Source organism: Mytilus californianus, unplaced genomic scaffold, assembly GCF_021869535.1.
Source record: "Mytilus californianus isolate M0D057914Y unplaced genomic scaffold, xbMytCali1.0.p SCAF_5, whole genome shotgun sequence".
NCBI lineage: Eukaryota > Metazoa > Mollusca > Bivalvia > Mytilida > Mytilidae > Mytilus > Mytilus californianus.
The window spans coordinates 94,762,242-94,784,811 of NW_026262701.1; the positions used below are offsets into that span (position 1 = coordinate 94,762,242).

The 22,570-nt window shown below is 32.4% G+C and overlaps 1 long non-coding RNA gene across 4 annotated transcripts in view; it reads left to right on the plus strand.

The window, feature by feature from the left end:
* LOC127700286 (uncharacterized) overlaps nt 1–22,570 on the plus strand; it is a 68,893-nt gene that overhangs the window by 3,129 nt on the left and 43,194 nt on the right. Inside the window, exons 1-3 of one of the 4 annotated variants that reach the window (XR_007981523.1) lie at nt 631–683; nt 1,233–1,384; nt 12,698–13,289. This is a non-coding gene — a long non-coding RNA (uncharacterized LOC127700286). Of the gene's footprint in view, nt 1–630; nt 684–777; nt 1,385–12,697; nt 13,290–22,570 lie in introns of those variants that run through there. The other 3 variants (XR_007981522.1, XR_007981521.1, XR_007981524.1) reach the window with 3 other exon arrangements.

The window sequence follows — 22,570 nt, forward strand, 5'->3', positions numbered from 1 at the left end:
AAATTTATTCATATAATATTTCGTACATAAATGACAGTGCATCATAAGCCTCTAAAGGCTGGTTGGCATAAATATACATGTTTATTGACTACATATGTTTAAAATTGTAATATATTGTATTTCATGTACATTTACAAAGTTGTAATTTAAAATAAAAATATCTATCTATCTATATCTATACGTTTTCATTATTACTTTTCACTATTTTTCATATCTCTTTTTTAAATCAAGAGTCGTGGCACAGAGCCTGACAATAAGTGAAGGATCTATTTGAATGGAAACTTTTTTCCCAACAATTGCACTACATATATTTAACACGGTCAGATTGAACTTTTGATGCAATCTGAGGGCTATCAATTCTCTCATAACAAAAAATAACAACAATCATTTGTTGGTATGCGTTTCATTTGTGTGTAACATTAGTCATTTAATCATTTCCTTATGGAAAACATTCAATTTAAGCTCTGTAACACATAATTTGTCTCGGTTTCTATGTATGTTTTTTAATTTGTACTACAATATTGTTGTGTTCAAGTAAATGCTATTTAATATCGAATTACTGTAAATAATCTTAAGACGGTCTGTTAATTCCAAATAGAAACGAATCCACGAAACGAAACTGACCCTGGACGTAAGGTATTGATGCAAAGAAATTAAAATTGTGAAAAACACAAAATTTCAAGGTAATTCCTTGGAAAGGCAGTCAACAAAAAATAATTAAAAGACGGACTGAGATCAATTGAAAAAATATTGTTTTATTCAAAACATTGCTAAAACTATACATTGGTATGTTTTTGATGGAGGAATTTTTGTTTTATGTTTGTCAGCATAAATCACAGACTGAACCATAAAAGGCAATGTTACCATTATGAGACTTGTAAATTATTCTATAAATATCGTTATAGGCAACAGTCCAAAATACATTTTGATGATTTAACGTTTTGCCGTTCAATGTCTCATTAACTGTTACTTTCAAAAACTGGTGTGTTTGGAGTTTACCATCAAAATTACAGTGTTTGTGAACAATGAAGTTATTATGCTTAAAATGGAGAAACTTATAAGTAGCAAGAGATATTTACACCATCATGTATATTATTACTGTGGTTGTTATCATGTTGTAAGACGCACCAAAGTGTAAAATGTATGCGAAGGAGACGTGTTTGTTTCTTAAAAAAATGAAGAAGGACTTGGTGTTGTGAGTACATGAACGAAATATATGATTTATATTTCAGAGAGTTCCCGGATGTAAAAAGGTGAAGATAGCAACTGGTATTTGATACTTTTATTCCACCACAAAAGAAAAAGGGCAACTACAGTAATGGATCCAAAAAGGCCTGTTATTTGCTGATGGTGATAACAGGGGTTGGAATGTCGCCGGGGAACGGTATACATAATTAAAACATTTTAATTCTATTAATAAAACAACATATCCGTCTAAAAAGTAAATTAAGAATATAAAAAGTCAAAGAAAGATAGACAGACGATACGATAAGAAAATCATTTCTAAAGACTGGCCAACAGAACCGACTTCCCCCTCCCCTAAAACAACAAAAAAATAACAATAAAAACCAAAAAGACGGGGATAAACCCAGGTTCACCTTAAGGCAAAAGGAGATGTTGCATTTGTTGAGTTTTTTTTTGTATAAAACAAAGATGAACTCGGGTTCTCAAGAGGCAAATGTTGTTTATAGTTTAATATCTTCTTTCATATCCAACAGCATCGGTGGTTACGTGGTAACGTGTTCGCATCGAGTGCGGGAGGTCATGGGTTCGAACCACGGCCAGGTCAAACCAAAGACATTAAAATCGCCATTAAGCACGCGGCATTAAGGAGTAAGAGCATAGACTGGTCGGTTCGGAGTGAAAATAATGTGTCCGGGTATGTTGACATGTCTTCCTGCGGACTGTTACCTTGTGAACTATCACGTTAAAAATCCGGCTCAGCGTGTCGGACTAGTACAAAACAGGGTTAATATTCAAATTACATAAACATGTTCTCGTCCTGAATATGCATATTAATTTGCCACTGGACGTTAAGCAGCCATCCATCCACCCATCTTTCATATCCAGAGTTTAAAAGTGTCCAGTGAACTTTTCTCATCACTTGGCGTCCGTCGTCGTCATCGTTGCTTGTCACGCGTCCATCATCCGTCGTCGTCGTCGTTGTTTGTCACGCGTCCATCATCCGTCCTCTGTTGACCATAACAAACTTTTCTCCTCTGAAACTAGTCGGCCAATTGGAACCAGACTTGGCCACAATCACCAGTTTATAAATGTGTTCAATTCTGCTTGCCAACCAACATGGCCGATATGACTTAATATAAACAAATATTGGGTAATATGCAAGTTTTTCCTATTATCTTGCAAAATTCTATAGATGGAGAAAATATGATAGGTGCAGAAATGTTTAGAATAATCAGTTCTACACACTGTCTTCATACACAACAAAAATGTCAAACAATTTATAGGAGTTATTGCCCTTAAATGACGAATTTCACCATTTTTTTTATTTCTGTCTATTATCTTGAAACTATAATAGAAACTTTGAATAGCAAAAATGATCAACAAGACAAGATCTTTATGTTAGTCGGATTGCCGAAATCATTGGTCTTCTCTTCATAGGGGTTATTGCCCTTAAATTACATTTTTACAAATAGTCTGTGTTTTTGCCTATAATTATCTGGAAAATATTTTAGTTGGATAGAAATTTCATTACCGAAAACTATAAGCAAGACATGATCTAAATGTAAGTCAATATGGCAAAAACCGTCAGTCAACATCATAAAGGAGTTTTTGCCTTTAAATGACAATTCTTATCATTTCTAGTTTTTTTGCCTATTGTCTTGAAAACTATGATAGATAGATAGAAACTTTAAAAAGCAAAAATTGGTGAGCAGGAAAAGATCTAAAATGTATCATGAAGGCAGAAATTGTAAGTCATCAAAAGTTATTGCCCTTTGTTGATTTTTACCCAATTTTTGCATCTTTGGGGACAACCTTTTTGGGTTAAAGAAAAATTGAAACAGCAACGAGATCAACAAGACAATATCTATAAATAGGCGAACAAAGCCGAAATTGACAGTCGACTCCTCATAGGAGTTATTGCCCTTTAATGACTTTTTTTACCCCTTTTTTATTTTATTTTGGGCAAAAACTTAAGTCGATAGAGAGAAACTCAAAAAATGGTCTGCAAAACAAGATCAACAAAAAAGAAATTTTAGTCATTAATTATATTCAAGCTTACAATGTTTGAGAGTCGACATAAGGGAAGATGTACACATATCCTTGTGAGCGCCACAAGCTCTTTAGAACCTCTAAATTAGTTGATCGTACCCAAAGGGTGAGCTTTTCTCATTACTTGGCGTCTGTTGACATTACAAAAATCTTCTCCTCTGCAAATGGTTGGCAAATTGGAACCATGCAAACATGGCCACAACCCTCCGTCTGCTATTTTGTTTGAAAACTGTGTCTAACAATCCAGCCTGCCAACTTAAATGACGATTTTTACATATTTTTTGCGATTCAAGCTTTTATCTGGAAGATTATAATAGACAGAGAAAACTGTAAAATGATACATCGGATAAATTATAAGTAAACATAAAAAAATTAACAGTCAACATCTCATATGAGCTATTGTCCTTGAAACACGGTTTTAGCCCTTTTTGTGTTGTTTGCGACTCTGTAGATATGGAGAAACTGTAACTAACAGAAATGATTAGCAGTATGATATCTACAAATAAGTCAACATTGCCGAAATTGACAGCCCACTTCATATGGGAGTTATCGCCCTTGAAAGAAGTTTTTTTCAAAATTTTATGCAGAAACTAAAGTAGTAGATATAGAAAAACTGTTAATCAAATATCAAAAATGATCAGCAAAATAACATATACCAATGAGAAGCTAAATAAGATTTATGAATAAGCAAGAATTATAAAATCGTCAGTCGACTAATTATATGAGTTATTGCCCTTACATGATGATTGGTGGCCAATACCATTGTTTGACTGTATATGAAATGTTGAATTATTTGAAAAACCAAGGGTTTCTACTCCCAGATATAGATTGTCTAGTCGTATTTAGTAAGACATTTCAGAATTTTCTGTTTTCAAAGCTCTACAACTTCGTGTTTGATTTGGACTTCCAACTTTTTAAATTCGAGTGCCACTGATGAGTCTTATGTAGACAAAACGTGTATCTGGCGTACAAAATAATAATCCTTGTATCTTCGATGAGTTTGTTTAACCTGATAGCTTAAACGCTATAATAGATAAACTAAAAGTTTGAACAGCAAAAATGATCAGAAACACAAGATATGCACATAGAATATAATATAAATGAAATTGTCGATTATAGGAGTTGTTGCCCCTAAATTACATTTTTTTTTCTCTGCTCATATCTTGAAAACAAGACAGAAACTAAGTCCAACAACAATGATTACTGAGACAAGGCGCTACTAATTGAAACATAACGATGCAAATGACGACAAAAAGATACAATAAAACAAACAACCACCCATCGAAAACCTTCTATTTGAAATTTTAATTAAGCACATCATTACTACATATACGCAGCTCTAATATATAAAACAGACTTTTTTCTTTTCCGTAAGAATCGTCTATCACTGAAAAAACTTCAGAAACGGATAATTAAAAATTTACATATTATACATCGATATATAGATATAGATTCATTCTTGACCGCAGATAATGTAATAATAACCCAAGATTACTACATATCAACTTTAGAGTTACGATTATGGGCACTATACCAAAGATAAAAGTCGTTGATTGAATGATTGTTGTTTAGTTTAAACATATTTTATTTGCGTAAATATGCAAAAGGGATGAGACACAAGTTATTCAAACTTATGAAGTCTTCTCCTATAATGATTGTTGTTACTAACAAACGTTCAGTGGAAATATTTAACGCATACTCAGTGCTAATAAGTCATTGCAATATTAAAAAAAAATAATTTTATTATACAAAATAGTTGGGCTGAAGGGCAACACGTTGTGTTACAGGAAACACTGTCATCATTGAATAAAAAGCTGTCACGTATTGCAAATCAAGAACAAAACAAATCATATGCCAACCGCAGTTGACACGAAACAAACGCAATGTGTACAAGTTATAATACATACAATGGTAGTGTGTTGTCAGATAATTAAGCATAATTTGCCAATAAAATACTGTGCCTGAGATTGCTGCATATCTTTGATAGAAATTCATCACCATACATGCATAGGGGTATGTGCACACACATATATGCATGGTGTGTACTACTACCATACCTACTTGTCCAAGAGTACTTTAGCAAGCAGTTTCCGAGCAGTATAGCCTTACTTGATTTCCCATGTGGCACTACATAAGAGTAGATATTGGTGGGCATAGACCGGCGTGAAATAAAGCTGCTGAGCAATCAAGATGAAAGCTATTAGTCGTAATATAACGGTAATCAAAAAGGCGATGACTGGGAGGCTGGTGGGTAAGTTCAATGTCGCACAACTATTACTACTAAACTCTAGAAACAACTGATTAACGTTTAAGCTGAGAAACATTAAGATAGGAACACGTGCATCCTTGTTGATGAGATAGTTAACAAAACATTATCAGCTACCACATACCAACATTAATCAATTTTTGTGATAAACTTAGTGTATCGTCCCCATAAAATTGATGTATTTGATAGGACAGAGAATATAAACATCAATTGAAAATGTCTTACTATATCATATTCGAAAGGTATACTCATCATGTTTTGAATAATAAAATAAACTCATCATAGAAACCAGACTTAAAAATTTTTGTAACAAGACGTGCGTTTCATCTACAAAAGACTCATCAGTGACGCTCGAATCAAAACAGTTATAAAGGCCAAATCAAGTATGAAGTTGCAGAGAATTGAAGACCTAAAAATTCCAAAATAAATACCAATGAAGAGTTTTATTTGTGACCTTTTTATTCAAACAAGAGACCATATTGTACAGCGAAATAGTAGCAAAGAATTTGTAATTATTAAACTTTGTTTTAATCTCCGGACCTGTGTGACATATATGACCCCGTTTACGCTTATACAAAATTGAACCGATCTTTATTTGAATCGATCTTAATTAATCTAGTTTGTTTACACTGGAACTTTGAAAGAACCGGTCTGACCTAATCATTTTACATTTCGTAAACAAATTATCGTAAAAATAGAAGAGTATGATAACGTGTGCATCTCGCGCGGACAATGACACACTGCAAAATCATGAAGAAAGTAGTTGGATCATTGGAATTTCGTATGCAGTTATTAATTATCTTTTTGGTTCATACGTCAGAAGTCATTCGGTCACTGTGTTTGAAGATGAGAATTTGCAGCTAAGAAATAGAATTGCAGCTAAGAAATAGAATTCATCGATTCAGAAGAATGATCAAATAACGGCGGAATCTACGTTTACTTTTCTTATCCCATCCATCTTTTTTAAACACGTGTGTTTTTGCCGCCGAACATGCGCAGACTTATTTTCATATCTAAATATAACATTTAACAGAAGAAAGATCGATCGCGATCGATCTAAGCGTTTACACCTGAAGAAAGGTCGATTTAAATAAGATCGATCTTTTTAAAACCATCTCTGGAGGTGGACTTTTGAAGTCCGATTGAAGATCGATCTTTCCCGTTTACATCGATCTTTTTTAAGATCGATCTCAGGAAAGATTGATCATTTTTACAAGTGTAAATGGGGTCACTTCACGTATTAGGTTCTGTAGAGAATACACTTATTTCTCCTTTACTAGGTAATTGAAACTTAATGAGGATAATGTCATAAGGACAATGCAATGGTTTGTTCCAAGCAGTTCTTATCTAAACGAACGTCCCGCGTTCTGCGTTACGAGAGATCACCATTGAGGGAACAGTCATTATTTATCAGCTGAGGGGGTCGGTTCATTTTAGGGGGGGGGGGGGCACTACTCAAAATATCATACAGCTGGGGGGGTTGCCACCAAAATTTTTATCTGACTGGGGGGGGGGGGGGGGGTCACACAATGAAAGTTTTTATGTCTGACAAGCATATAAATTGTTGACGATATTGAAGTGAGTGTTCAATCTTTTAAATAATTTCTGTCATTATTAAATCTTTGGTCATGTACAGTGAGCACTAGAAGGATGCCTAATTTCTCAAGGATAGTGAATCTGATCACTCCTTATCACAGTCATCTGTTATGGTTCATTGTCCCATGGAACTATAGTTCCATGATTATCCATAGGACAAGTAGGATGTGAAAGTTTACAATCCGACTTATCTCAAGATTAGCAACTGTATAAAACATTTGTCTCTAGTTTTGTCCACAGGAAACAATGAGTTTTAAATGTTTCTGAACATGTGTATTACAACTTTCTGAAGTGTTCAAATCATTTTGATGCGATTTCTTAGGATAGATATATATGTAGGACTGTAAAAGGTGTGTACGTTCTAAAATCATTTGTAAATATGTATAATTATTTTATGAAATTATTTCAAAGATATCGAATAATAAAAAGAATTTTTAATGTTCAAATATAGGGCCCTTGTTGGGCAGCATGGCATTCACACACACACACAAAACAATACACATCGGATTTCGTAAAACATTTTCACATTGAAATAAAATATTGAATGTTCATATAGTTATTAACCTACATATATATTTCTTTATCTCAAATAAATCATGTACATTTTTGTACATATTTGATCCAGGAAGGACTAGAACCATACAATTAGTAATATTTGTAATGTGTTATTTTCAGTTGCATTGGGATTGAAATAAAAAAAAATTACTATATGATAAGAAAATTAAAATCCAAAAAGCATTTACAAAACTTCAAAATTTTAATAAAGACATTAAAAGAATTGAGCCATGTTTTCTCTTTTTTTTTAATGGTTTTTCATTCACAAATAATTCTGTGTCAGAAAGTAAATTTACATTTATTCATAACAGAGGGAAATTCATTATTGAAAGGTTATATATATAATATTGTAGAATTATAGGTTGCATTCAAATAAATTGGAACAAAGAATTTTCTGTTTTTTTTTCTTTTTACGTCATTCCATTCATTTATAATAGCACATGCTCATGTATATAAACAAATTTGGCTAATTGTGCCTTTAAAAGCTTAACTTTTTAAGAATTAGCAGTTTCAAAATCAGGGACAATCTGTATTAAGGTATGACTTCATTCTGTTCATAAAGGTTCAGGTAAAAAAGAAATATATATTTGTTTTCATTTAAATGCTTATTTTGTCCATTTTTCTTCTTGCATATGTCAGCTATTCATATTCGAAAGAAAAAAAAACAAGAAGAAAAACTCTATTGTATACTCAGGGTTTTCTCAAAGAAGAATACAACTGAAAAATGTTTTCTAAGATCGGTTGCATCAGCTTCAAAATAAAGAATATGGAAGGTCATGATGAAACATCAAGGCAATATAATATTTACAGAATATCACTTACTAATGACTGCTAACCAGACAAAGTAAATTATCTTTATCAAATTAATTAGTTCAAGCTACTTATACATGTTATATAAAATAACAGAACTATAGTGTAGAATGTATTATGAAATATCAGTTCAAAATCAAAGAAAATGAGTACTGCAATCAAGGAAAACCCCTTTATGCCATATTCTGTTATGGATAGTGTTAATGTCCACATACTTCTCATAGCTATTTTTCAAGTCAATGCCTGCAACTTTTTACATTGTAGCTTGCAGTCATCATCTTCTCCCAACTGTTAATCAATAGAGATTTTTGTTTGATGTGGGGGGGTCAAACTTTTGAAACTATGTTCTCAGGGGGGTCATTATGTGGTTCATAAGAATCATGGGGGGGTTGCCAACAAAACCTTTTAATGTGAAAAATTTGAACCGACCCCCTCAGCTGATAAATAATGACCATTCCCCAAAGGGAATTTTCTATTTTTATGGATACAGAGGCTGCATGATTGGAAAACAATTATTAGCTTTTCCTACGTATACGTGTTTACTACATGAATATATTTAAATAGCACAGACATTGGTATACAACATTTGCACACATTTAATGTAAAGTTGTTGCTTTTGTTAGGAATGAAAGGCTTTTTGATACTTATTTGAATTGATAAAAAGATGAAAAAGAGACGGGAAGTATTTTATAATATGTGAATGTTCTTTATGTTACTGCAACTTTCAAATTCACTCTCATATAAATGCGACGCAAAAGGGAAAAGAACATGATTTACTTGATCTCTTTAAAACATTTAATGCTGGAAAATTCCATAATATTTGCTGTGTTAGATACAGACTATTATCTGTTGTGTGACATATATTTTATATAATTCAGAGTCCCATTTGCTAATAAAATTTGGATTTCGCTATTCTATTTAATACAGCTTTTATCCGACTTAATGTTGCAAAAACGAAACTTTTTGGCAAATATTAAATCATATTCTTCCACAATCTTTTGTGGTAGAATCTTAACACAGTCATACTGATTTTTTAAAATTTGTTTGTTTATTTTCTTATATCATTGCACATATAGAGGCAAACAATAGTTCGTTAACTTCCATTAAATGTCTCTTATAAGGATTAAGTTTCAACCGTGACTTAAAAAATATATTACATTTCTTATTTTCTTTCGTTAAAGGGGTTTACATAATAATCAAAATTACCCCGAAATAAAAAGTAAATGGTTAGAAAGATAGCCCTGTTGTATTTACCTGGATAAACAACACTTTTATAAAGTTATATGAACGTCTCACATAAATATTTTTTTTAAGCTGTTAAAAAAATCAAGTTCGTTCTTTACAGACATGTAATCGAATATGTTTCCGTTTTGATACATTTGTAAATATTTGTGTTGTTTAGAATTATTTTACACCGTCAGATGTTATCATGCTGCAGACACATTCCTAACGGTGGCAAATAACAAAATAGCAACAGTACATTTCATTAATGTATCATAACTTAAAGTATATAACTTATCCTTTGAAAATAAGTCTGTTCTTTGTCTACTGATGAATTTAATTTGTGCTTCGGTCACATTTTGTTGTTGAAATGTTTCCCCATTATTTTGAAATACAATCACGATCTAAAAAGATGAAATAGAACAGTTTCATAGAAAGACTTAGAAAAAATAAACACAAAATTATCACGTAAGCTATTACTTTAATTGGAAATTGATTACATGACAAGTTATATGTCGGCTACACTACCAATGTGATTTTTGTAAGTTTTACACTGAACTGCAGTCAACTTTAGCGTTTGATTATTCATTGATAACATTCTGGTGTATCAAAAACAAACAACTTGTAACGTCCCATTTCATTGGCCGAAAGATTCAGATACAACAACAATTGTAGTGTGCACGTGAATTGACACAGCTGACCGACAATGGAATGTACTATGTTACTACGAACGTAAAAAGAATTAAATAAATGTTTTTGTAATGCTGTGTTGTCGCCTGATTTTCAGATAGTGGGGTCAAAATATTATTCTTGTGATATTTTTTTATTTAGTAATGTTCTTTATGCAACAACATAATTATCATGTACCGGATCAAGAAAAAATATAAGGATGAATACATGTGCCCTACGGATGAATACATGAACCACTTTTAATATTCTTTCACACTGATGGGATACAATCATATCTTAGGTTATTGTCCTGACAATGTCGTAGTTACATGTAATAAGGATATCATAATAATAATAATTTATGATGGGTTACACATGTCTCTTTTGTTTTCATGCTCTACACGAACATACAGAAGCTAAGCGTTTGGTCATTCAGAAATAACGTATCACAAACGAAACAAATTGTCCCATTCATTCACCGAAAAGTAGAAACGAAACATCAATGATCGTATTGTGCAAGTGTTTGACACAATTGACGTTGTATGGAATGTACTATCATAGATGTATATGGTACTATCATAGATATATATATGGTAATATCATAGATATATATGGTACTATCATAGATATATATGGTACTATCATAGATATATATGGTACTATCATGGTTACTACGAAAATGTTTGTGTAAAAAGGATTGAAATGTAACATCGTTACAAGTACATATAGAAAGATATTTTATTCTTCCAAAACTAAGAATATTAGAATAAAATATCTTTCTATAAGTAATACCAGTATCCTACATCTGAATCCGCTAATGAATTATTTTTTTAAATACTTCGTCTTGATAACATTGTGACTTAATTTCAAATAAGCATACTACATATCACCTTGATAGATAGTTGTCCAATTGGCAATCATACCACATCTCCTTATTTTATATATACTGAATTTGTTTACATTCAATTTTATTGTATTTCTATTAATATTGTATGTTTCTCAGTAAACTTATAACAATGAGGTTAAAATGAAGTAAAAAATCATACATGTATAATAACCTGTTAAACTGATTGTTTTTCATTACCAAACAGTGAGTTAATTTACATAGTACTTGGTATATGAAAATATTTACAATATATAATTTACGTTCGTTTTTCAACTGAGAACAGCAAAACAGATCATGAATTAAAAATCCATCACCTATATCACCTATATCGCCGGAGTTACATTAAGTACATTTCCTTTCACTGCGGCCAAAATTTTGTCATCTCCAAACAAAACATGGTTACCTGCTTTGAATTTGATTAGAATTTCGGGATTTGTTTTCAAAATCAAGTAAACTGAAAAAAAATCACACTATCATAAGTCGTTCCCTAAAACCCCAGGCTTCCCTGTTTTAAAAAGCAACTGGATTATGCCATGAAATGATGTAAAATTTTAAGTTGTCATTTATAACTAGTCTATGGGATTCAATTTTTTTTTCTATGTAGTTTCATATTTATAAAAAAGGTTTTGAATAAGTGAGCCTAGTTTGAGGGTCGAGGAGGAGGCTATGACATACTGACGAAAGATTATGAATAATGAGCAGTTTATTTCACAATCCTATTTACTGTAAAATCGTGCAATATCTTTATTATGTAATTTGAGTAATTTTGAAGTTACGGTCTCATTTACGTTTATCCTACATCATCCGAGCAATTTTCATTCATATTTCCTAATTTGGTATCATTGCAAAGACATAACGATATAACTTAACAGATAAAAAAACTGGGCACGGGGTTAGTCCAAAACTATTTGAGAGGAGACAGTTGGATTCAATATTTCGCCGGGAAACCCGTTATTAAAGAGTCTTTGTTATCAATTTCAAAAATTTGAAACAAAGGACTTTATTAGAACTATTGCACTAAATTATAATATAAATAAATTTTACATGTACATGTATATAAGCTAGAATTGCCATGAGATAATCAAGTACACAATCCTGTACGTGATCAGTCCATTCAACTTTCGATCGTTTATTGTACGCGTGTTCTTTTTTCGCAAGTGTGCTTGGGCGGGGCTTGAAAGTTTATTTGAGGTCGAAGGTTTGAATTGACCAATGACAACGATCGATCCTTAACGAGTTGATGTAATAAGGTTTGTTTGACTGATTATGTCGCACGGCCTTTCGCTAAGCTTGGCCGCAGTTAAGCAGAGTACGTTTTCGAGAAAGCTACCAAAAAAAATGTTTAACGTGTAATTTAGAACTGTTTAGCAATGTTTGTTTGGTTATCATTTCTGGATATGAGATTGGGAAAGTACAGTTCTATAATTTTTATTGGAGGATGTTTTATCTTATCATTGCAGGAATAAATGGAAGAATTGCTGAAGAAAATTAGCATTTTGAGACTTGCAAACTGTTCTATAAAACATTCACAAAACCACATTCTAAAAAAAAAATGCATATGATTATACGAAAGAATGGTGATCAGTGTCTTGTTCACTGCTCTTTGTATTCTGGTTAGCTTTTGACTTTTGAAGGAAGATTATGATGTTTCAAACATTTGATAAAAAAAAAAGAAAAGAGTAAAGCAGGTAATTTGTTACAGGACATATTTAACAGCATCCTGTATATCACTCGTATGTAATTTATTATGCTAAAAGACAGTTAAGCGCAAAATGCAAGATTGTGGCCTGGAATGCAAAAGGAAAAATTTGACATACTTGTTTTTATTATTTATATTATTCGACAGCATTGAAGAAACTAGTGGTTATGGTGGTGGTTGAAATGACGACAGGCACTTTACCATTAATAGACTTTGATTGAATAGATTACTGGTGAGCAGCTATTTCCACCCTAGAAATAAAAGCCATTTCGAGCCTCTGTTTGAATAACTTAATGGTGAGCAGTCATCACTTCCCAAGGAGCCCATATCCCATGTGAACGACGATCAAAAAGGTAATTAATGTTGAAATCAGAACACTCAAGTATAATATAATTGCTATTCAGGCTTCACAGAGGTTACGGGCTCATATTTCATTTGAAAAACCAGAATAACATATAATAGCGTAAAATCTCTATCCAGGTGACATAAAAAAAGTTTACAATGAAATAACTGTTGATATCTCTTTTGTCGAAAGATATGACGAAAACAATTTTAGACCCTGCAATTTAAAAATTTTCCATTCTCCCAACATTGTTACACTATGAATTTTATCGATAAATGAAAAGGATGATTTTACCTTCTCTCAAAGGATTATTGATTCAGCCACTGTAACGTCTTTCGTCATAAACGTGTCATAATAAACATAGTTGCGTCATGTTAGTCATTTCACCCCCGAAAAACGAATTGCATAAAATTAGATATGAGCAAACGCATAATCCAAATGTTTCTTCGATTTCTATGTATAATACATCTTATATACAAATATTTCTATGCTACAAGTGAAACAGCATCTACTATCCATTACATAGCATCTGATATCATCGCGACGTTTCGTTGGGTTCGTGTTGCGAAGTATTCTAGTGTAGAGTTTTGTAGAATAGCTGATACGATATTCCAGGTCTGGTATTTCCCATCATGATTTCGTTGATAGAGGATTGCTACTCACATGGAAGCTATTAAACCAAGATTTCCAAGTGGTGAAGTTGAAATCATCCTTTTCTAAACTTTACGGACGCCATACCGAGTTGGTTGACCCTAATGGAATATCTGTTTCACAGATGGCGACGGATATGTTCCAATTTTCGTTACTACAATCCCGTCCGCTTTCCTCCGAATTTGACCTACCGAATTAGACTTATCACTGGATTTATACTTACATGAGCAACACGACGGGTGCCACATGTGGAGCAGGATCTGCTTACCATTCCGGGGCAACTGAGATCACCCTCAATTTTTGGTGGGGTTTGTGTTGCTCAGTCTTTAGTGTTCTATGTTGTGTTTTGCGTACTGTTGTTTGTCTGTTGGTCTTTTTCTTTTTTGGTCATGGCGTTGTCAGTCTATTTTCGACTTATGAGCTTGAATGTCTCTTTGGCATCATTCGCCTCTCTTGTATTGCCGGTTTATCTTCGACTTATGAAAATTGTCCCTTGGTATATTCCGCCTCTTTTTTATACGACGTTTTATTGCTAATGAAGACAAATTTAAATTATCTGAATACCAAATTGGAAATTGACTGTTTCTTATCCAACTTAGTTGCTTGATTTCTAGTTGTAACATATTTTATCTGAAAAGGGTTTATTCAATACTTTGTATTTAGTATACCTCTTTATCTGCGTTTTCAAATAGCTGAATCCCCAATGTAATAAGATTCTGTAAAGAAACAAATGTTCCTAACTTATTGAGTTTCTTTTTTTTTTAGTTCACCTGACCCACTGCAATGACCGTCCATCCGCCGATGTAAATTTGAAACTACTAAAAACTATCCGGCAATTTGCCCAATCAACAAACATCGCCGCTGTTGCTAAGAAGAGAACATAGGGGTAAAACTGTAGTTTTTGCTTATATAAAAAAAAGTTAAGCAGTAAGGGAAAAACGTACAGGGTAAAATGATCAGCAGGTCAATGACTATCATCTATAAAATTAAAAAAATAAAAACTAGACAACTCATTTGTAAGCAATTACCTCTGAAATGTCCACTTTTGGTAAATTTTGCAGTTTGTGGTTATTACCTTGAAAACTATAATAGATAGATTAACACTTTAAATAATGCAAATAACCAGATAAATAAGATAAACAAATAAATCAAATGACCGAAATCGTAAAATGACACTTTATAGGAGTTTTCATGCTTTTGAAACACGATGTTTTCGTTTTTGCAGAAACTTTAATAAATAGAGAGCAAATGTAAGTAGTGAACATTTTTAGCACAATATGGTCTAAAATTGAGTGAATATGGCTGAAATTGTCAACTAACTCCTTTTGGGAGGTATTTACATTGAAAGACGATTTCCCCCTATTTTGTGTCATTTAAAGAAACTATCACAGATACAGATACAAATAAACTGTACAATACAAAAATGTTCAGCAAAATACAAATAAGCAAGATTGATGAAATCGTCAATTGATCCATCTTAGGATTTATTGCTCCTGATTGACGTGTTGTTTCCCATTTTTGTGAGGTTTGCAGAGACTAGATAGAAAGAAACTTTAAATAATAAAATTGTTTTACACAATAAGATCTACAAATAAGTCAATATGACCAAAAACCAGCTTCTAATAGGAAGGAGTTATTATACCTAAATGGTGAGTTTTGCCCTTTCATATTTTTAGTAAACTATAGTCGATAGACACAAAATTTAAATGGAAAAAACAAGTCAACAAAACAAGTTTGAATTTGATGGAGACTTTATACAATTTCAAGTTTACCCAACATATTGACCTAACTATCTAAACATTTTGCATTGACATTCAAATGTGTTGTTTTTCTTTATAGCATAGACTTTGTGCAACTTTCATGTTAGGTTCGGGATATAATTTTACTTCACCTTATTTTATGTGCTTTTATTGTAATCTTGTAATTATAATCAAGGAAATGACATGATGTAATTTGTTCTCTTAATAATGTTTATTTGACTTATATGTATCTTTAATGTAATTAATATTTTATTAATTTTACTTAATGCCACATTAGAGAAACGTCAAAATGTTATATAGTACTTTTATAACTCAAACTCTACAGTTTAAAAAAAAACGTCTTTTGATTAATAAATAACCTTATTAAATTTCCGGCTATGATATCTTATGTTCGAACGTGTATGAATTGAAAATCTATGCCGGAACATGTTGACGACATTTCGATTTCCTGTGTCATTTTTGAAGACCACTTTAACCATCTTGCACATGTCTTTGGTATGTTTGCCATCATGCCAATCTCCAACTGTATTCTATTAAGTGCCATTATGAAGAAACAAAATATGTTGTGGGGTCATATTATTTCTAGAGAGTGTGTCGATGTGCAACCATCAATGCATTCAGCAAATGTTCTGCCCAACAAACAAAAACCACTTGCGTAGTTTTCTACCTTTATCATAAAGAAGTCTGAATACAGCTTGTCCTCACGATCCACTTGGGGTAGACTGATCATCGAAGATCATTCGTCTTAATGCCCCCACCGTCACCGGAGGGAGCATTAGGTGTTACCCTTTTTCGTCCATACGTCCGTACGTCCCAACATTGTTTGCCTCAACCAAATGTTATAAAACTTATTTCAACAAAATACAGATCAAGTTTGAATTTGGGTGGCGTCACTTTTATCGTTCCCGAGTTATGCCCTTTATAACATTATATGCAAGCGGGAGCATCATCTGTGTCCCATGGACACATTCTCCATTTATTAATGCATTTTTCAATCCTCAAATATCAGCCTTTTTAACCAAAAGGGACTCAAAAACAGCCTACGACACTATCAATCACCTCTTCGCAATTCTCCCTTTTGTAGATATCCTGATAATTAAATGTTTTATTTTCCTACTTATGTGCATTTCACAATTCTATTGCTTGTATATATACGTTAGGTCAACTAGATTCTGTGAACAAATAATATGATATTGCTTATTGCAATTTATCTTTAACAAAGGATGAACGCAAAAACACCACATTTGAAAGATTGTGCTTAGCTATACTAACAGGAATAAAGATTTCCCTCATTATTGCTAACAATCCTTCACAGTCATTATTGAATATATGGCTGTGGCTTGATATAAGTCAGTTAAGCATAGGAAGTCGTCTCAACGAGTTCTTAATATTCAGGATCTTAATTTTATGATTGTTAACGTCATGAAAACGTATTGCGGTAGTCGCTTGCCCAAGTCGTACAATTTTTTTCATTTTAGGGTTAATTAAATAAAACTTATTCTGTAAATCTACAGCTCCAAAAGGTTAAAGACATTTAACAATAATGAGGTTTTTCTGCATCCATATATAGATCGCATAAACCATATTTGGAACACATTTTTGGAAACACTTGGTTTTCAGTGCACTTCAGCTTCGTAACTAATTTGGTTTTCCAACTGTTAGCCAAGAGTAATCATTTTTATTGGGTCAAACCTCTATTTCCTTTACAAATAAGGTTGCTATTACTATGTTGTCACCAATCAAAGGGTGACACAATTTATTACAGAACATCCCCTTGTTCATTTGATCAAATTAAATATTTATACTTTTTTTTTAAATCAGTATGTCCACAAAAGTGAAAATTAAGTTTTTCAATAAACATTCTTCGTTATTTCGTTATAACACGTTTTGTGCTTAATGCATGTGTTACCATGGGTTCTGATTGGCTGAAACCTGCAAAACTGTTTTAATCTGTGAATTGACTTTCATCTCCGAATAGCGTTACTCTGTCACATGCTTTCGAATATTAAAGAGTATTGCTATACATTTCGAATAATAAAGTATTAAAGTTTACAAATGTAATTATTTCCCGGTAAGTCAAATTCATTTTTGATTTAAAAAAATTCTATTTCAAGATTGAAGGAAGAAATTTTATTTTTGTATAATAACAAAACATTTTTCTTCTTCAAGACTCTGAATGGTAGACAGAAGTTAAGTGATGCTTTGTTCCACAATAAGACACAGCTGGGTTTTACCCATAAATTCGAGTCTAACATATGCTTCGGTAATACTTTTATAAACAAAAACTACAATAAACATTCAAATCGTAATAATAATAACTTGTTGAAAACTTCATTTTACGAGAACTCGTAAATATGCACTTTGTGTCTTTTGTCCTGGTGTTAGTTGTTTTTTGTGCTTTTTGCCGATCTGATAATTTTTACAGTGTTTTTTTTCTAATATTGCACCATTACACACCTGTTCATTGTTTGGGGATGATTGAGGGTTCACACCAATGTTTAAACCAGCTTCATTCTTTATGTGTGACTGTCACAAATTGGGAGCCGATATTTTAGTGGTTGTCAGTCTTTTGTAACTGTTTTTAGTTCTTAGTTCATGTTATTATCTTAAATGAAGTAGTTGTTAGTTTTCTTTTTTTTAATTGTTTCATATTTTGTTATGTCAGTGCCTTTTACATCTTACTAAACAGTTTTATTTTGTCCATTGTTTAAGTTTCCGTGTGCCTTACACTTGTGTTCATACTTGATTTCTTCTTGGTTTCATATAGAAATCAGTTTTGTGAATTGTTTTCTCTATAAAAAGTCACAGTGTTTATCAATATATTTTGGTTTCAAAATTATATAAAGGACAGGGTATGATAAGGCCACATTTGACCTGCTTTAAAAAATGAAAAATCATTTTAAATCTGCCAAATTACACAAAATTCTGATGTTCATGAGACATTATACTATCAATTATCATTATTTGGATTATAAAATTTTGTCTTACGTATTTGTTTCTGGACTTTAAACTTCTTGCATATGGTGAAAAACGCTGCCTAAATATAGATGTAAGCAAAAACCACACACAATAATATATTTTGCTACAAGATGATTTTTACAAAGATGCAAATGTGTGTAAAATATTTTTTTTAGATAATGCTGTTGCTCATATCTATTTTGATCAAACACTACATGTAAAGGTCAAATAGGTCAATTTCAACATGTTTATAACGTAATAGTGACCTCACAAGTGATTTGTCTGTACAAAAATGTCCAGATTATATCAGCTTGTTCAGTTATGAATATAATCAATATACTTTTGAAAGGCTCTGATTTTCAGTAGTTGTCGTTTGTTGATGTGGTTCATAAGTGTTTCTCGTTTCTCGTTTTTTTTATAGATTAGACCGTTGGTTTTCCCGTTTGAATGGTTTTACTCTAGTAATTTTTGGGGCCCTTTAAAGCTTGCTTTGCGGTGTGAGCCAAGGCCCCGTGTTGAAGACCGTACTTTGACCTATAATGGTTAACTTTTATAAATTGTGACTTGGATGGAGAGTTGTCTCATTGGCACTCATAAAACATCTTCTTATATCTATTGAAAGTCTTACAATGAACACTGCACTTTCCTGGATATTGATATCTATATCTTTAACGGGAAGCTTAAAGGTAAAGTTTACGATAAAAGATAAGATTTTTCATTTCCTATTATCAATTATTCGTTTTTAAATGCTGAATTGCTTGGCACCATCGTATGGTGTTTATATATCTCAACTTCTTCCATTCGCTCGTGTATGTAACAACGTATTTGATTTTAACGAAAGAAATCTCTGTATTACTGAAAAATTATTACACCAGGGTTTTCGATAGCACAAACTTGTCAAAACATTTACTAAATTTTATCATTGCTACAAGGACATCATTCGTAAATATAAATCAACGTGCAGACATCCTATACGTCCAGGTATTTCACATCCCATCGTTTATGGGAAAATTCTATACAAAACACAAAAATGTCGTCATGCACATCAAAAGATAACCAAATCTTTAAAAACAGACTTATTCACAAGGGATATAGTTACGATATAAGTCATTAAAGATGGCATTTTTTTGTTTTAATTAATATTGATTCACTCATATGGTCTTTGCATCGGAAATAAACACATTTATTTTAAAACCAGATGTTGGCATCATACAGTTGGTTATGTTCTTCTCGTTTAATTCATGATAGTATGATACTAAAGCCTAACGGAAGGGATTGTGCTTAATTTTCATATGATGAAGACACAATCATTCAATCAGTTTAATTGAAGTTTGTAGCTGGAATGTCAGTAACTGCTAGCAGTCCTTTGTTGGTTTATGTTTATCATTGTCATTTTGCTTGTTTTCTTGTGTTACCTATTCTACCACCGGACTCGGAATTCTTAAATACTGAGTTTTGCTATGTGTTTTGCTTTGTGTATATTTATTCTACATTGGCTAGATGTATAGGGAGTGGGTTGAGATCTCACAAAACTTGTTTAACCCCACCGCATTTATGCGCCTGTCTCAAGTCAGGAACCTCTAGCCTTTGTTAGTCTTGTGTGGTTTAATTTTGGTTCTTTTGTATGTTTCGGAGTTTAGTGTGGCGTCCATTTAGTTGAACTAGTATACATTATTGTTTAGGGGCCAGCTGAAGCCAGCCTTCGGGTGCTGAATTTTCTCGCTGCGTTGAATATCCATTTGTGGCCTTCGGCTGTTTTCTGTTCTTTGGTCGGGTTGTTGTCTCTTTTACACATTTCCCTGTTTCCATTCTCTATTCTATTAAATGATTTTACTTTTTTTTTGTCATTTCAGGGGCCAAATCATAACTCATATCATACCTCCTCTTTTAAATATTCTAATTTAGGCAATGTTAGGTAATTAGATAAATACAAAAAGTCATCTTTCATTGGTTGCATACCTTCGAACTGCTTTGACATTTAAATATTTTCAGCGATATCTTTAATTTGGTTTGGTATGTATAAGAAATAAAAGATTGATTTATTGAAATTTGTATAGTTTTAAGGGGCCTTAGCTGTCAAATTCATGTTCACCAATTTGACTGAATTTCTCTGATTTGATTTATAACATACTATAAGGTATATCCAAATTACAAAATGTCTAACATAAACAATTAACAATGCATAGACTCGATAATATGTATCAACATTTAGTGTGTATTTTTGTCTAGACGTCATCTAATTAACCATCGAGATGACCTCCGAAGACTACCGACGGTCATATAACCAGATATAAACATAAATATATATATAAACAAATAGCGACCACGTGCAATTGGATTTTTCTAGGTCTGTTTGATTATTCATTGTAGGTTAAACAGTATGTTTAATATCTTTTTACCTGTATAAGAATGATTTTTGTTGTGGATCGAATCAGTCAAGCAAAGGGTTCATCTTTGTTTCTCTTTCAATGTTGATATTCTTTTCCTTTTAATCTCTGAATACATGCGTAACCCATTTCCAGCTAAGGGGTTAAATTGAAGGTCACATGAATACGGATTCAATGAGGTCGAATTATTCACTTGCAAGTGAATAATTCATCAGCGATGTTTCTTAGCTTGTTTTGACAAAATTGAACCACACTGGCTGCTAAAAGCGAATTATTATTACACTATATCACTTTCATAAATGATTGAACAAAATAAATCATATTTTATATTTTTTTATATCTTGTAGCTAATGCCCCTTTAAGTCTTTTGTTTATTGGATATTTTTTAAAAATTAGGCTCACCAGGCACAAAAGGCCAATAGGAGCTCTTCTCATCACTTTGCGTCCGTCGTCCTCGTCTGTTGATTTTAACAGAAAATATTCTCCTTTGAAATAACTGCACTAACTGGAACTTGGCCACACTTGGTCTTGAGGTGTCTAGTTCATACCAGTTGTCAAATGATCTCGCATGATGTCATGGCCGTCAAAGCTAAAATGGAACATAGGGGTAACATGCAAGTATTGTCTATATTCTTGAAAACCGTTATAGATAGAGAAAATCTGACAGAGGCAGATATGTTAAGAATGTCAAGATATGCATACTGTATATTTTGACTTCAAATTGTCGGATGACTCTTTATAAGAGTTAATACCCTGAAACGATGATTCTTTTGAATGTTTTTTTCTTTTCGATTATTACTCTTGAAAACTATAAAAGATAGAGAGAATCTATAATATAGGAGTGTTGCTCCCTCAAGCACAGTTTTAACCCATATTTTCAATTTTGGTAAAAACCTTAAATTATAATGTATAGACAATAACATTGTCCAGCATAAATGATCAGCACGACATGATTTGGGCTGACACAATTTCTATTCAAAACAAACACATTTTTGTGTTGCATTGAATCAATTTTGTGTAAAGAATGTCTTAAGTGAGTTAAAACGGCTGCCTCTTATTAGAAATAAATATATAAATGATGTGTTATCATGTATTTTATACAAACTCTGTCATACGCTTTCCAGTACAACAAATTATGATATGTTAACACCTTAGTTTATTTATTTTGTATTTACATTGTATCATAGGTCAAATTTATTTGTTCAGTGTATGTTCAATGGTGTTAATATGTCCTTTGATTGAGTTCAGCTATTTCAGTTGATATTTTATAGTGTGTCTTTCTATGTTGTGATGTTACACTATTGTTTCAGAAAAAGGGTGAAGGTTTGGTACCATTAAAACGTTTAAACCCGCTGCATTTGTTTGCACCTGTCCTAAGTCAGGAATCTGATGTTCAGTAGTTGTCGTTTGTTGATGTGGTTCATAAGTGTTTCTCGTTACTCGTTTTTTATATAGATTAGACCGTTGGTTTTCCCGTTTGAATGGTTTTACACTAGAAATTTTGGGGGCCCTTAATAGATTACTGTTCGGTGTGA